General features: G+C 48.0%; 1 protein-coding gene and 1 long non-coding RNA gene across 12 annotated transcripts in view; one reads left to right on the plus strand and one right to left on the minus strand.

Moving 5' to 3' along the window:
* The window catches only part of LOC135897315 (uncharacterized), a 126681-nt gene extending 124393 nt beyond the window's left edge, over positions 1 to 2288 (minus strand). For 2 of the 8 annotated variants that reach the window (XM_065425918.2, XM_065425917.2), the window contains exon 1: positions 1756 to 2174. The gene's annotated coding sequence lies outside the window, so the exon portion shown is untranslated. Of the gene's footprint in view, positions 1 to 1755 lie in introns of all 8 variants that reach the window. The other 6 variants (XM_065425921.2, XM_065425916.2, XM_065425915.2 and 3 more) reach the window with 6 other exon arrangements.
* Positions 2289 to 2912: 624 nt separating this feature from the next.
* The window catches only part of LOC135897317 (uncharacterized), a 115842-nt gene continuing 101062 nt past the window's right edge, over positions 2913 to 17692 (plus strand). For all 4 annotated transcript variants that reach the window (XR_010563010.2, XR_011512355.1, XR_010563012.1 and 1 more), the window contains exon 1: positions 2913 to 2977. This is a non-coding gene — a long non-coding RNA (uncharacterized lncRNA). The remainder of the gene's footprint in view (positions 2978 to 17692) is intronic.

The raw sequence follows: 17692 nt of genomic DNA on the forward strand, positions 1-17692 counted from the left end.
AACATGGCCATTATTCAGGAACTTATAAACCCCACCAGTTCTCCTAATCTAACTAAGGCCGATGACATCCCAAACAATGTCTGATAATTTCTCAAAGAGTCCTGCTAAGCTAGCCTCACTCGACAGAGTTCGGCTGTTAAAGGTTGACAGGGTCAGTTTCCATTGGCTCTCAATGCATTCCAGTACAATTAATGTAAGTCAACTACGAGTGCACAAGAATGCAATTTGATTGTGGAAGGCAAGGAGCATGGCAGTGATAGGGTATTTGGGGGAAATATAATCTGCAACAACCACACTTTGAAAGTAAGAACCTCTTCAGTGACAACTGGAAAGATGATAGCAGAATTTCACTGTCTCCGTGCATAGGCTTCACTGATATTTCCCAAATAGCGGCAGCACATGATAGAGAGCCAAGTTATTCTTACCTAATTCAAAGCTCCACCAAACTGTGAGACACTTGATGCATGAGAAAGTTCAGACCTATCTAACGTTTCTAGCACATCTGCAGTTTTTCATAAAAAGCTCGATAGGTGTGCGGTGCTCAAGGCTGGACTTGGGCAAGCATCTGCTAGTTGTATTAGATAAGTTGAAGGAAGCGGATTTACGAGGCTGCAACAGTTCTGAAAGCAGGTGTTGGTCTATGAATGGTAGAACGGCTTTTCAAATCCGTATATTACATGCATGAATATGAAACTGTGGTTTAATTTAAATACGTTTAGTTTCAGCATTCACTGACGATCCATGTATGTTGCTCAGGGTCATTCGGTTGAAGAGCACAATAATGGTACCAAATAATGGTGCGCAATATTCAACATTTAAGTAAAATGTGTAATAAGCATTCTTTAGCCTGAAGCTCATGTCATACACATTTTCTGTTTCCTGTGCATATATTTCTCGAAACAAAATAAATTGTTTGAATTTGAACCCCTCCTCCCCCTTCCTGTATTTAAGACGCGTGGATCTTTAAGACGCGTGGCAATGATTTCACCATGAAATTTAATGAGACTGCTGAATGAAACTTCCTAAACGCAAAGTTCTAATTTTTACAACTGTTGCTTTGTGTCTCTTGAAGCCCAAAGGAATCCTATGTAAGCGAAGCTTTCTTTGGAAGTTCGCTGCATTTTCGTGGCTCTCTCAGCTCTGCCACATGTATGCGAGTTCGCCGCTTCGTTGCCAATAAAAATACCACTACAGGAGACTACTGTGCACATAATATTACGAGACAGTGTTCGCCGGTATGCACACGAGCCGAATTTCAACCTCAGAACATGGTCCAACTGATTTATTTCGCATGAGCTGCATTATTCATGTTTCATGCGGTCGTACGTTCGAGGTATTTACTGCCGGCGATACAGCTTCAAGCGGCTCTTCCCTTTTTCGAACAGAGCAAGCAAACAGCCAAGGGAGATCTGCGTGTTGATAGATACGAGAAAAATGCAAAAAGTAGATTACAAGATTTTGTCGGGCCAATTTCATGAACACGGCGCAATTAACGTTTACATATATATAAGAATACACAAACGACACAACGAAAAACTCGGAAGTCTTTTGGCGTTTACAGTGCCTTACTGGTGAAAAACTAGACAAGTTTTAATGACATATAACGTGAGCAAAACTCCAGAGCAAGTATTTTATTTCAAAACCAACGCGGCACCGAACAGTTTCATCCGTAAAGATATAAGCAATCGCTATATCTCGTAGGAAACCATACAGTTGGCATCAAGAGTGTAGCGTCAACAATTACAAATCACTTACCGTCGTTGTGGGAGTAGGCCGTCCTTCAATCGTTCGTGCAAAGTCCGTAACGTGCGAGATTTTTTGGTTGAAAGACGTATCCGAATTGGTCAGAAGCGTTGGCGTGTTACACGAAGCGCCAGTAACATATGTTTATGCGCCTCTCGCCCTCGGCACGCCGTCCGAGATGATGGGGGCGAGTGCCGACGTCAAATGCCACCAACCGGACGAAAGAGCGGCGTGTGTCGGACAGACGGAGAACCACGCTGTTTGCGCGGAGTGTCGACAACTATGAAATAACATTTGAAGAGGGAAGCGCAAACTGTGGACTGTTATTTCTTTTTCAAGCAGACGAATTAACAATTTTAGCACGCACATCTGAACTCATGTGACATTTAGTTCTCTTGGGACACGAGGAAGGCTGCACGTATTGCACGTGAGTTGTATATAACGTACGCCTGAAAAGAAATTGGTATTTTTGTGATTATCTGTAATGCCGCGATTACGCACGGTCACTTTTGATCGCGATTAGGCCCAGTCCGGATGATATTTCTTGATAGCTATCGACAATGATCGCTGCTACACGTACGGTACAACGATCCGGATCAAGTTTGGGCATCTTTTGGGCCACTATAATCTGGGTAAGCTTTAACCTTAGCACACTATAGTGGGGCCAAAGCATCTATATATCAAATATGCTGTAAAATTGTATACATAAAACATTTTTTTAGTAAATTATTTCGTTTGTCATCGTGGGTAAGCATACAGCAAAGAGATGTGTTTTATTTTACAGTAAGGTCGAAGCGCTTAGCTGGATTTATGCATTTCGACCTGTATGCTTAAAGCCGTTGTGTGCACGGACAGACATGGTACGGCGCTAATGGTTTGTATCGCGTGTATCCTCACCTATTAATAGGTATATGATAATAATTATGGTATCTAACAAGAGCCCGAAGCTGGGCAATAATTTTGTAAACGAGAAATCCAATAATGCTCATTGAATGAAGCATTCGGTTTTGTCTAAATTGATCACAATTCGCTGATAAAACGCTGCAAGCAATTGTTAACTAAAGGACGAACAAAACAGAACTGTTGCAAGTTATTACACGTGCGAAGGGATGACAAGCTAATTGTATACTGAAGAAAAAAAAGTCGCGGTTTCGACCGAAAGGTGGAGCGTCGATCGCAATAGCAAATTATAGTGGACAGCACGGAGGAAGGAAACGGTGGACAGCTACACGAAGTAAGGAGCTTTATCGGTCGTATAAGCTTATAAACATAGGCGTGATTAATAGGCATACTAACGCTGGCGGACGCCCGAACGGCGCTCTCCCGCCGAGGCGCCGTGTGTGGAAAAATTGTGCGAGGTAGCTGCGAGCGTAAATCGCGGGAGCTGCGGGATCTGTGACCAATTGCGCGCGTACGCTCTTATGGTGCTGGTTTATTTCAGCTTCAAATTATATTGTCGCAGCCTAGTAGGAGTCGGGAAAGCCGGTGTAGAGGACGTATGAAAGCACTTTATCGGAGCAGTCAAAAGTATGGCTTCATACGAAGCACGTGCACAACCTCGGGCAGATGCCGCCGGCGTTTGGAGCAGTTGTGGCTGTGGGGGACAACTTCATAATTCACATCGCTGATGCGGCGCAGAACTATATATGGGCCGAAGTATCTTCGCAGGAGCTTCTCAGACAGCCCCCGCCGACGAATCGGAGTCCAGACCCACACCTGGTCACCGACGTTGTATGTGACGGGTCTGTGCCGAATATTGTAGTGTCGGGCATCGTATTCCTGTTGTTCTTGGATTCGGAAACGCGCAAGCTGCCTGGCTTCCTCTGCGCGTAGCGTAAACTCCTCGGCACCAGTCTCGTCGTCACCGCATTCGTGTGGCAGCATTGCGTCCAACATTGTTGTCGCTTCCCGGCCGTAAACGAGGTTGAAAAGCGTCACGCGTGTTGTCTCTTTGCGAGCCGTGTTATACGCAAATGTAACATATGGTAAGATCTCGTCCCATTTCTTGTGGTTAACGTCGATGTACATACGCATCATGTCTGCTACAGTTTTACTCAAACGTTCTGTCAGCCCATTGGTTTGGGGATGATAAGCCGTGGCCTTTCGGTGAGTGGTACCACTTAATCGCAAAACGGTGTCCAGAAGCGCAGCCGTCAATGCAGATCCTCTGTCTGTTATGACCACTGCGGGAGTGCCATTCCTTAGGACGACGGCTTCTATGAAAAATCGCGCTGCTTCGGCTGCTGTTCCACGTTGTATAGCACCTGTTTCGGCGTATCGAGTAAGGTAATCAGTGACGACAATTATCCATCTATTTCCGGCAGTAGATGGTGGAAACGGACCTAAAAGGTCCATGCCAATTTGTTCGAACGGCGCTTGCGGTATCTGAACAGGATGCAGCAGTCCAGCTGGCTTGGCGGGCAGGGATTTGCGGCGCTGGCAATCCAGGCATGTCTGTATGTAACGTTTCACGATCGACGCAACTCTCGGCCAGTAGTACTTTAGCCGAATTCTTGCCAATGTGCGGGTGTAGCCCAAGTGACCAGCGGTCGGCTCGTTGTGACAGGCATGTAGGACTTCGTCGCGAAGAGATGCGGGAATGACGAGTAGGTAGCTGCTGCCACTAGGTGAAAAGTTCTTTTTATAGGGATAGGGAACGTCGTGGCGCAAGCAAAACGAAGGCTGCCCTCTCGCGAATAACCTCGACACGCTGCTTGTTTTCCCCTCTAAGTAATCGAGAAGAGGAACCAGTTCTGCGTCTTCACGTTGGTGGCGTGAAACGGCAACAGTATCTGGCACACCTAGAAATGCCGCGTCATCATCGTCGTGCACTGCAGTCTCAACAGGAGATCGAGAAAGGCAGTCGGCGTCGGTGTCGTTTCCCTGATTAGTAGACAACCGTGAAGTCGAACTCTTGGAGCCGAAGACTCCAGCGCGCAAGCCGACCAGCTGGATCTTTTTTTTAAGTTAGTCAGCCAGCAAAGTGCATGATGATCACTGACAACGGTAAAACATCAACATCGTCCTCAAATATGTTTTATTTGTTTGAAGCGGCAAGCAGGAAATTTACATATGTTTTTTCATCAGCGTTTTGCAAGACCTACTGATGAAAACCTATATGCACAAAATTACACACGAGAGATACATACTGCTTGAAAAACAAGAAAAATATTTGTTCTCCATAGGGAACCGTACAATAACATAGTAGAATAAAAGACGACATTGTGGCCGCAATGCACGCGCAGTCACCGAGCGGCACTCATCATCATCAGCCTGGTTACGCCCACTGCAGGGCAAAGGCCTCTCCCATACTTCTCCAACAACCCCGGTCATGTACTAATTGTGGCCATGCCGTCCCTGAAAACTTCTTAATCTCATCCGCCCACCTAACTTTCTGCCGCCCCCTGCTACGCTTCCCTTCCCTTGGAATCCAGTCCGTATCCCTTATTGACAATCGGTTATCTTCCCTCCTCATTACATGTCCTGCCCATGCCCATTTCTTTTTCTTGATTTCAACTAAGGTGTCATTAACTCGCGCTTGTTTCCTCACCCAATCTGCTCTTTTCTTATCCCTTAACGTTACACCTATCATTCTTCTTTCCATAGCTCGTTGCGTCGTCCTCAATTAAAGTAGAACCCTTTTCGTAAGTCTCCAGGTTTCTGCCCCGTAGGTGAGTATTGGTAAGACACGGCTATTATACACTCTTCTCTTGAGGGATAATGTCAACCTGCTGTTCATGATCTGAGAATGCCTGCCGAACGCACCGCAGCCCATTCTAATGCTTCTGATTATTTCCGTCTCATGATCCGGATCCGCCGACACTACCTGCCCTAAGTACCTGCCCCCCCCCCCGGTTACCACTTCCAGTGCCTCGCTACCTATTGTAAATTGCTGTTCTCTTCCGAGACTGTTAAACATAACTTTAGTTTTCTGCAGATTAATTTTTAGACCCACTCTTCTGCTTTGCCTCTCCAGGTCAGTGAGCATGCATTGCAATTGGTCCCCTGAGTTACTAAGCAAGGCAATATCATCAGCTAATCGCAAGTTACTAAGGTATTCTCCATTAACTGTTATCCCCATTTCTTCCCAATCCAAGTCTCTGAGTACCTCCTTTAAACACGCTGTCAATAGCATTGGAGAGATTGTATCTCCCTGCCTGACGCCTTTCTTTATTGGAATTTTGTTGCTTACTTTTGGAGGACTACGGTGGCTGTGGAGCCGCTATATATATCTTTCAGTATTTTTACATACGGCTCGTCTACACCCTGATTCCGTAATGCCTCCATGACTGCTGAGGCTTCGACAGAATCAAACGCTTTCTCGTAATCAATGAAAGCTATATATAGTTACTATAAAGCTATCATAGTCAGACCTTGTCAACCCCTGTGAAGGCCATGGAAGATGCTTTTACTGTGTTCTTTAGCAAAAACAAGTTACATGTAGTGAGTGTAGCTGATTTTTCACGTCAGCTCCAGACACTGGCCTTTCCACAACTAGGGTGCCCTGAGCATGAAAAAACAGCTTTGACAACAGTTGTAAAGTTCTATGTTTTCTTGAGATTTCGGTTTTTGTAAAAGGGCATCAACAAAGAGAGGGAAGCGAAAAGGCAACGGCAGAAGTTCCTTAAACTGCGTCACTACCACTAGATCTATTTTCTAGCCAGTACCAAACAGCAGAATGTGCAGTCGGCATTTCGTCGGAAACAAAATGAGCAATAGCATGCACCATCCGGCATATGTACCAACCATTTTTCCTTCGCAATACTACCGCTAAGCCCCTTCCAATGCCACCGCACGAAGCGAACGATACGAAAAGTAAATATTATCCATTCATTGCCAAGAATTATGTGGGAGGGAAGCTGCCTTGTAATACGAGTTGTGTGCGCATATTGCCGTCGCACGCGCGACTAAGCCGCCTACGTGTTTTTTTAAAAATGCGCATGCGGATGAGGACTCGGCGCTGAGATGCATCCGGTAAATTTATGTAATTAGTGCTAAATGTAGTCAGCGTTGTTGCGGATCCAGCAGCGGAGCACTCAAACCCTTGCTTGCGCGAGTCAGCTGATGCGATAAAGCTTTCTTCTTCATTGGCTGCTGTGACGAAGTAACATCAGAATTTTTTATGTCTAGCCAGAGAAATATGGAAAGTCTTCAGGCCAACTAATACTTCCGAAACCATAGCGCAACACGACCGGAGCCATGGCTGCTAGATTTGCGAGGCAGGCTGCCCCGCACGCATGGCAACGGCACACGCGCAACCATTAAACACACGTGCTCGCCGCGACACACTGTGAAAAATATATAAAGCTTAAAAAGCTTCTTTCGTCATTTCTTCACTTGATGGCGCTAGCTTCTTTACGAAAACTGTCCACTTGAAGCGGCGCGAAAACGGAAACGTACGAACTATAATACGGCCGCGCACGTGTGTGTCGTCTGGTCGAGCGGCTGGGATATGCCGCGTTTCGTCGCCAGGGCGGTGTGCAACGCACTCTTTTCGACGCGCCACCTATCCAGCGCTGGTTCCCCATAGAGCACACTGATAGTGACAGTAATATCCATGGATAATATGGCAAGCAACACAAAGACCGGACACATTGAAATCTGGCAATGGAATTGCTGCACGCTACGCACTAAATTGGCTAAATTCAGCACCAGATAATCACGATTCGGCCGCAAAAAAAGGGGCAAACCTAAAACAATTATTGTCAACGTTCATAGTTCTGCCAGAGAAAAACAGGCGGATATCGAAAACGGGGTGGCCACCGCGGGGCGACTCGCTCAAGGTAGGGACGAATTAATATTAGGCGACTTTAACGCCCAACACTCAAACTGGGGCTATACAGTAGAGACAATCCCAAGGGCATCTTGTTAGCTGACGTTGTAAAGCGCTGTGGGCTTTTCCAGCTAACTCAACCGGATCTCCCAACGCGAATCGGGAACAGCGTGCCCAAGGACACTTCCCCCGGCTTCATGTTCACCAACGACGAAAGTGAGACGTGATGGACGAACCTAGGTGAAAACCTAGGAAGCGATCACTATATCTTAAGCATATCGCTTAATGCAGCCAGGATTCGAAGAGCTATTGGCAAGGCAAGGCTATCTGACTGGACCAAATTTCGTGAAAAACAGAAAACAATCGGCAGCATAAAAGACGTAGGAGAATGGGCCGAGCGGATCAGTGTTATCCACTCTGGGGTCACAAAAACAGTTGAAACGACAACGGAGTCTCCAGCCGTGGATCGTCACCTCTTGCATCCCTGGGAAGCCCGGAGAGGGCTTACAAAAAGATGGAAAAGGCGGAAGCTTAATCGCAAACTCAGGATACTGATAGCTCAGCTAGCGCAGGAAGCTAACGAATACGCACAAAAGTTAAGCAACAGCAATTGGCGTCAGTTCAGTGACTCGCTTCGGGGCACGTTGACTACAAAGAAAACATGGCGCACTCTTCGAAGTATCATTGACCCGGGAGGAACAAAAACAGTCACGAATCGCACACTCAAGCTGCTTGAAAACGAGTTTGAAGGTCGGGAAGCTGACATGATAGACAAAATTAAACAGATATACGTAGGAACTGTTCCGACCGTGCAATCCACCAAGCCCGTTTACGAAGGTCAGGACCAACCGGAACTGGACGCCCCCATAACCTTTGAAGAGGTTTATGCAGCGGCACACTCCTTCAGGAAAAACACGACCCCAGGGGTAGATCAGGTCACGAACGCCATGATTCGCGATCTAAGTGACGACACGCTAAAGAGCTTTACCAAATTCTTTAACGACACGGTCTGGACAGAGGACGGCGTCCTTCCAAAAGAATGGAAGGAAGCAAAAATTATTCTCATTCCTAAACCAGGTAAGCCTCGTAACATCAACAACCTTCGACCCATCTCCCTGACGTCGTGCGCGGGGAAACTCTTTGAAAAGGTTGTGCAGGTCTGGCTCTCGAACCACATAGAGCTGAACAACATGTTCCCCTCCAACATGTTCGGTTTCCGACCCCACATGTAGGCGCAGGACGTTTTTCTACTACTAAAGCACTAAGTCCTGCACCCCAACAGAGGGTCGGACGATAAATTTGTACTGGCATTGGACATCAAAAAGGCCTTCGGCAGCATCTCCCACCACACTATTCTGGAGGGACTGGAAGCGGTGAACTGCGGAACGCGAATTTATAACTACGTGCGCTCGTTCCTCAGCGACCGCACGGCCACAATCGGATTAGGCTCCACGAGGTCCGACACCTTCAACTGTCCCGACAGAGGTACCATCAGGGAGCTATACTCTCTCCACTGCTATTTAATGTAGGGATGAGAAAGCTAGCCCTGGAGCTAGATAAACACCCGAATCTCGGCTCTGCGCTATATGCCAATGACATCATGTTCTAGGCTCACCAGGAGTCCTACGGGGACAAGCAAGAAACTCTTCAAAAGGCCATAGACGCAGTCGTGGAATACGCGAGGGTGGCGGACATGGCATGCGCACCCGAAAAATCGGAATTCATTCGGGTGCGTGCGAAATACGCAAGAAAGAAGGACTGGGTGCCACTCATTCTGACTCTCGACGGGGTGCCAATTCGTGAAGTGGAGACACTCCGAATATTGGGGATGTGGATACAGCAGAACGCTGGAACATCCCACACCCTTCAAAAACTAAAGGCGGTCACAGGAAACGTGGCCAGAATGATACGGAGAGTGGCAAGGAGCAGAGACGGCCTAACTGAATGAATGTACGGAATAGCCACTACTCTTTTTTTGATATTACTTCTTTCTGTAACCACATCCGTCACCCTCGAAACCGACTTCTTTAGGCGCTCAGCCACAGTGGCCACTGTTACACTAGGATAACCTGCTCACCTCTTCATGCATAATGAATTTTTACCAACTAGCTCAGCTTTCTGTCGTTCTAAGAAATAAAAAAAAACACTGTGTTTGCGTGTCCTATTGGGAAGGAGCTCTACGAGCATGTGTTCGGCATGTGTGCCGCGTACGGTCTGTTCTTGCACTACTATCCCTTTCCGAATTAATATTGCGAGTCCGTGATCAACGGGAATCGGCGAGGAGTGCGTAGTGTAACCTGGAAGTTTTGGTACGGTACCTACTGTTTCCTGTATCATTATCACGTCGGGCTTGAATTGCCCGTGTCACACGTATTGTTGCAGCGGTGGTTGCTTCTTAGTGAAGCCCCGACAGTTCAACTACCTCACCACGAGCTCGTTAGTTGGGCTGGCCATCGTGGTGCTGTTCTTGTGCGTTAGCTGAGATAGGGCCAGTGTGAATGCCTGTAGGGCCCATGGTGGGCATTATTGCCGTGCCTGGGCGAAGGCCTACGTGTGTGTCGATTTTGTTCAACCCTGTCTGTGCGAACAGTTAGGTTATTGACCGCAACGCCGATGTTGCGGATCCCAGTTTGAATTTGAGAGAGCAGCTTCCTCATTTCTTCTTGTTCTTTCCGCCAGTCATTTATCGTGACATGTGCTTTGCGCCAATCACTTACCGCCGATCCAAGCTTGTCGAGCTGTTCAGACTCTGAGCTGGCCGCCGTGTGTTTCATTGAGGGTGGCGCCACACTGTCGTTGCCGTTCGTGACGGAAGTGGGCCCTGAAGTAGGCTTAGGTATAGATGGATGCGCCGTCGACTGTTTAATCTCGCGGATTTATTTGGTTAACTGCTGCACGACCGTGCGTAACTGCACGTTTTCGCACTGTAATGCTTCTAATGCCACATCCCTAGGGTCCCTCTTATTGCTAGGTTCTGAGGCAGTAGCTCCCTGAGCCTCGCGTCTCAGCGAGCCCTTAACCGCATCTGCCAAGCTCACCTTAGGTCCGGCTCCTGGCGGTCGGTTTGCTTCGGACGCCGCGAGCTCGAACGGCCACGACTGCGTCCGGCGGTTCTGCTGCGGCTCCGAGACGTGCTCTGCTAGCGGGATGGAGGCCCCGCTGTCGAGAGTGGGAGCGGGAGGCAGGTGGGAAATGTTCGTCGTAGTTCTGCTGCTGTAGCTCGCGGGCGGCCTCCGCTGCTGACCTTTGTCGGTCCCCCGTCGTTTCGTAACGGGATAGGGGGTCTTGAATCGAGCCTTGCATGTCTTATCCGCAGTGGGATGCCAAGGTGTCGCCCACAGAGGCGACACCTTGGCGTGCATGTGTGATTGTGGTCTGGGTTCGAGGCTCCGCAGCCTCTACATGCACGGTCTTGGGGGTTCGGGCAGACATTCATGCGATGATCGACGCGTCCGCACTAGTGGCACACGTCAATCTGCTTTCTGTACAAGGTGCACCTGAGCATTGCACCCCCGCAGTACACCCACGTTGGGACCCGGCCACCATCGAAGGCGATGATGACCGACATGGACACAACTAAACCTCAAGAAGTGCCGATTTTCTGCTCAGCAGCTGACAATTCTAGGTCACGTCGTATCCAAGGGTGGGATTCTCCCTGATCCAGCCAAATTTCGGGCCGTCGCCGAATTCCCTAAGCAAACGTCCGTCAAAGAATCGTGCAGTTTCATCGGTCCGTGTTCCTACTTCAGACGCTTCATTCGCAATTTCGCCACCATCATATCGCCCCTAACGAAGCTACTTAGAAGCAACGGGACCCTCACTTCGGGGTCGTCCGAGTGTGACGAAGCCTTCACAAATCTCCGTCGTTTGCTAACGTCTTCACCAATTTTGCGCCATTACGACCCGACAGCCCCTACAGAGGTGAATGCAGATGCCAACAGTGTTGGCATCTGCTTATGTCGCGGCTTATGCAAGTCGTACGGTTACGAAAGCTGAGACCAATTACACTGTGACAGAAAAAGAATGCCTGGCCATCAGCTGGGCTTTCACCAAGTTCAGGCCTTATTTGTACGGTCGTCCATTTGATGTAGTCATGGACCACCACGCACTATGTTGGCTGTCGTCCTTGCAAGATCCCTCAGCCCGTCTTGCCCGACGGGCACTTCCCCTGCAGGACTACAGTATGTGCGTGCTCTACCGCCGCGGCCGCGAGCACTTGGACTCCGAAGCAGTATGCGTTCCGAAATATGCGCGTCATTGCACTCTGACCCCCCAGTGGGCACACTCGGGAGTAATCAAAACTTACCAGCGCATTCGACAGTGGTACTACTGGCGGGGTATTCACATCTACGTTCAGAAGTTCGTTTGCTCGTGCCCCAATTGTCAGCGCCGGAAATCTTCCCCGCGCCTCTCGCCAGCCGGTCTGCAACCGTTACCTTGCCCTACGCGGCCGTTCGGGCGCGTCGGCATCGATTTGTATGGGCCACTTCCCCTGACATCTGCTATTAACCGCTGGGTCATCGTGGCTGTCGACCACCTCAAGCGATACGCGGAAACTACGCGGAGGGGCATAATGTATGTCTGAAGACTCCCCCCCCCCCTTTTTTTCCGCCTGCTTGACCGGGCGTAAATGGTAAAGAATGCTTCGGTATAACCAGCAGCCCGAGCTCATGTACCCGATGCACTTCGGCATTCGTGCCTTTTTGTCAGCCTCTTTGACAGTGATTCTCTCAGTCAGTCAGTCAAGAACTTTATTGAAGTCCTGAGGAGTTTCAATTCGTTGGAGATCCCACGCGGGGAACTCCTCCGGCAGAAACCGTAGGCGACACCCAAGTCGGGACGGGAACGTGGTGACGCTCCGCCAGTTCTTGGGCCCTCTGGACGGCCTTGAGTTGGAGTTTGAGGTCCGGGCTTTTGAGGGCTTCTTCCCATTCGGGCTCACTGGAGAGAGGGCCCTTTGGTAACGCGGTACATTGCCATAGCATGTGCGAGAGTGAGCAATAAAGTTCTGGGCAGTCTGGGCAATTTGCCGGGATTTCTGAGTTATAGTGACTTAGTAGGCCTCGTGACGGATACGAGTCCGTTTGTAGCATTCGAAACGCGGCCGCCTGCGCGCGTTCGAGTTTGGCGTGTGGGAGCGGGAATTTGGTTCTGCCTTTCCGATAGTGGGAGGTGATCTCTTGGTAAGTGAGCAGCGGGTCATTAAACTGAATGTCCAGCTCCTCGTAGGCCGTGGGACCGTCGCGGCGGGCAAGTTCTCGCGCACGGTCGTGGGCCGTTTCATTGAGGTTAGCTTTTCGCGGGTGAATGTCTTTCCCCATGTGAGCGGGGAACCAGGAAAGGCACCGTTTGCTCTCTTTTGAGCTCGCTAGTAGTATACGCGCTGCTTCTTTAGATACGTTGCCGCATTCGTAGGCCCGAATTGCGGCACGCGAGTCCGTGAAGACATTAGTAAATGTGGGGTCTGCCATGGCGATGGCTACGGCTATTTGTTCCGCTTTAGCGCTGGTGCTCTGTATTTTTGTAGTGATTCTCTGTATTTTTTTTTCTGTCAAAATAAGCATTCATTCATTCATTCATGTACCAGATGTGTATAGTGCCGCAGCATTGTCGGCTGAAGCTTTATCAACACCTTACGTAATAAATGCACGAATGTGTGGGCTAAAAACATTAATTCGCTAAGTGGTCGCTAAACTACTCGCCTTCGCGGAACATTTAATGTGCTGCGCACTCGTGCTCAAAGCGGGCCTCGCTAAACATATACAATCTAGCGATGTGGCTCTTGAGTCCCTCTTCCAGTCAGTCCGCGCTATGTTAAAATAGGATATCTTAAATGACTCATTAGGTAGCAATTATAGAGGAAACATTGCAATTAGGGAATTGATGACCCAAATTCATATTAGTAACTCAACAAAAGCTTATTCTCTAAACAAAATCGTCATGGCTGCTACAGCCTGCAGTACTTTGGCACTGCGGACGGCCCAGTATGGCATTACCGAAAGAAATATGAAATAGTGCGCCAGTGACGTCGACCTCTCTATCCTCTCCCTTGCGATTGCAGACGAACAGTAGCGCAAGCTTTCGCTGGCATGGGCTTCACGGTGGCCTTCTTGTTTTTTGTGGGGTGACGCCAGGAATCGATACGGAGCGTGCTCTATTTCGTACCCAACATTGCGGTGGCACCGCAGCTCGGATAATCAAGTTTGACAATAGCAATAAATAAAGAAATGATCTATGGATAAGAATGAAGAGAACTGGTAATTGTCAAAGCATTGACGCCCGCCCAACAGGGAAACTGGTGGCGTTTTCTAATAGGGTGATGAGATCAGCGTCACTGACTTCAAATTCAATTTTCGTTTGGGTTTAGGTCACTGACTTCAAATTCAATTTTCTTTTGGGTTTAGGACCGCCCACAGCTAAAACACTGCATGCCGTAGTACCTACAACGAATTCTGCGAAGTTGCTGCTGGCCAACACATGACTCTCGGGCATCAATATTGAAATGCAATATCGCCTCTAAGATCGCGAATGAAAGCTTTGTTAAAGTATTGTTGTTACTTGTGAGCCATATGTTCCACAATGCCGCATCTGTAGTCGCCGCCAAGCCTTGCAGTCTGACAGCAGATGTGAAAATGCGCGTATCACAAGTTATCAGTACAGAAGCCTGTGGTATTTGGTGCAGAAAATAAGACAACGTGTATGCCTGCTACATTTGCTATGTCTTTGACCGAAAGCGAAGGGGGTGGGGGGCGAGACATGGCAGCTGTGCTGGAGCTGAAACATCACCCCCCCTCCCCGAAAATTTTCGATATCTTCGCCTTCCTGACTACACACAGCGGGGGGGGGGGGGGGGGAGGGGGGTACAGAAGACTTATGGGCCCCGAGAGCGAGAAGACCTAGCTACGGCACTGACTGCACCTAGGCTCTCATCGAAACTACTGCCCAAGTATGAAGGCCCGACCACGTCGTCGAACGCACTTCTCCGGTAAACTACGTGATCGAGCCCGTTGAACCGTATTCGGACATGCGCCGCCGTAGACGAGACATTATCAACGACGACCGCCTCCAGACCTACTGTAACTCACCACCAGTAATAAGCTGTTAGGTCGACGGGTGGCTCCTTTTGGTTACCAGGGGTAATGGTAGAGAAGGAGTGGAACGATATAATGGGTCATCCTCCCCATTGCTTTCTAGTGGGTCGTCCTCTTCAGCGCTTTTGCTCTGAATGTGGCTCGTGCTGGGAGTCCGTGCCCTGCTCAAGCGGTCGGTCGCAAACGCCGTTGACCAATACACGCCTTTACAGTATCTATATATATTATCTTTAATAACAGTGTGAAGATCGCAACAGCCGGCACTCTAAGCTCGTCTGCTCAGAAAGCGACCGGTCATTGAGGCATGCCAACGTCGTCACGACTGTCTCTGGGTACTGTACCGAGGACAATAGAAGAGGATATGTTCGACTGTTTCCTCGCTGCCGCAACTACCACAGACGACACCGTTCCGATGCGGCAAGCAAATGCGTTCGTGAAAGACACCTTAAGCCACAGTTGTCTCGATTCGGGAAAGTCCAGATGAAATGTGCAGTTGGAGGCACGGGTCCAGGCGGTGCAGTTAAGTATGTCGGAAACCACATGGATATTGTGGCATCAAGCGCTAGTATGCGAAGCTTTGTTGCGGCGTCAGTTCTTGACGCGAGATGGCTTCCTTCACGACATCTTCGTGAGCCCTCTTAGCAGCTTCATCGGCATTTTTCACTAATGATGCCGCAATGGCCTGGGAGCTACTGAAAAGTGATGCATGTATTTTCACTGCTAGATGGTGATATAGCTGCCTTATTTCCAGCATAAGTTGGTCTTGTGGTCTACGACGTAAAGTGGAAGAATCGGTGAGTATGCACCATCTTCGTCGTAGACCTTAATGGATCATGCGAAGCGCGCTGCGAAGTGCAGCAAGCTCCGCAGTAGTCGACGTTGTCCGGTGTGAAGTTTCAAACTTAATGGTCACGGACTTTTCGGGAGAGATCACAGCTCCTGCAGATCCACCCACAGTTGTCGAGCCATCAGTGTAAATCTGAAGATGTTCTTGTATGTCTCCTGCAGCATGAGGAGAGAGAGTTCCTTGAGAGCTGGCGACGAGAGTCCTGCTTTCGTTCGGACTCCCGGTACCGAGAGTTGAACTTGCGGGCGACCTGTGACACTCCTGCGTTCCTTTGTGCGTGTGTTCTCCCTTCCGTCCCACTCCCACTGTTTCCCTGTGTGAACAGTTATATATATATATATATATATATATATATATATATATATATATATATATATATATATATATATATATATATATATATATATATATCTTTCAGTCTCCCCTTCCTCCGCGCAGGGCAGCAAACTGGATATCCATTAGAATAGCAGCTTGGGCTTGTTGGTTTTCCATCCTGCTAGTAACAGCGCAAAATGTATAGAAGAGACGAGAAAAGAAGACTTTGCGCTGTTACTAGCAGAATGGATATCCATCTTCCGGTTAACCTCACTGTCTTTCTCATCTCTTTTATCTCTCTTTGTTTCTTGCACCTTAAGAAACTTCGCGTGACCTCGAAGAATCGTTCACGGAAGTAACGGCGATTGACGGAAGTGATATATATATATATATATATATATATATATATATATATATATATATACATGGGGGGGTCAAAAAAGCTAGTCGGCCCCCCCTCCCCCCCCCCCGGAAAAATGAAAACTTTCCTCCTATGCTCCAACCCATATTTATCACAGTTTTATGCTTCTGTAAATTTCCTTCTCATGATCAGCATCCACTGTCAGTAACTGACCTAGATAAACGTACTCGTTCACGGACTCTAGAGGCTGGCTGGCGATCTTGAACTCTTGTTCCCTTGCCAGGCTATTGGCCATTATTTTTGTCTTCTGCACAATAATCTTCAACCCCACTCTTGCACTTTCTTTGTTAAGGTCCTCCAATAATTTGTTGTAATTCGTCCGCAGTGTTGCTGAACAGGAAAACGTCATCTGCAAACCGAAGGTTGCTGAGATATTCGCCGTTGATTCTCACTCCTAAGCCTTCCTAGTTTAATAGCTTGGATATTTCTTCCAAGTCACTGTAGGCCTATCATAGCCACGCAAAGACAAGTGCGATCACCGTCATCGTCTTTGTTTTTCTGCAAACGTTAATTGAAGCCTTTGTACAGCGCTATTACTTCAAGGGCATATGTCCTACCATAGACAAATGGAAACGACAAACTGCGTCAATAATGCCAATCAATTCGACGGATTAAATTTTTTAATGTACAAGTGTGGTTGTTTTTCGCCCTTAATTTGTGTCTCTTTAGCAGAGCAGCAACAACTCATGAGTTAAATGAAGACATGTAAGAACTTAAATTTTAATCGGATGTGTCACTTTATTGCTCTATTGTGGCACTTCCTTGACGTGTGGAGAGGCACGAAGGCAACGTCATTCCGTAATGAAGCCGCCAGCAGCAAATGCGATGTTTTCGGAATCCTCTCCAGGGAGGTAGTGCACTTTCCACAGATTCGTGTGCACTAGCACTGAAACAAATGCACAAGCATTCAGTTAGTGGCAGGACGACATCTTACCGTTCGCAGTGCCAAATAGCGTAAATGGTTGTTGAAAGAACGACGAAAACGGAACCCCTGTGGTGGTCGAAATTGAAAGCAGTTGGGAAAGCCGCCAGAGTGCCGCCAGTAAATTTGCTGGCGACTTTATATATATACATATATTGTTGAAGAAGCCAAGGAGCGCACTTACGAAAATTATACCTTTTATTGTTTTAACGTTTCGGCCGAGGCACGGCCTTCGTCAGCATAAACACGGATACAAGTGCGCACCCGCTTTTATGGGCATGCACACGTGGGCATAATCAGCACTACATGCACGTGTACACTTGCAAATAATAACAGAAAAAAGTGCAGCAGTAAGTATAACTTGAGCACGATAAACGATATGTATCAAATATGATTATGGTATCACGATGATTGTGCATGAAGTTACAGAATGACATCAATTGCGACATAGCAAAACTAGGAACAAATTGTTTTTGCATGGTTTGTCAATTCTGTACAAGAACATACACGTCAAGATATGGCAGAAAGGCACGACATTTTTCCTACGCTCTCGTTGATAGCAGATGACACGGTGTTAAAT

Source organism: Dermacentor albipictus, chromosome 2 (genome assembly GCF_038994185.2).
Source record: "Dermacentor albipictus isolate Rhodes 1998 colony chromosome 2, USDA_Dalb.pri_finalv2, whole genome shotgun sequence".
Lineage (NCBI taxonomy): Eukaryota > Metazoa > Arthropoda > Arachnida > Ixodida > Ixodidae > Dermacentor > Dermacentor albipictus.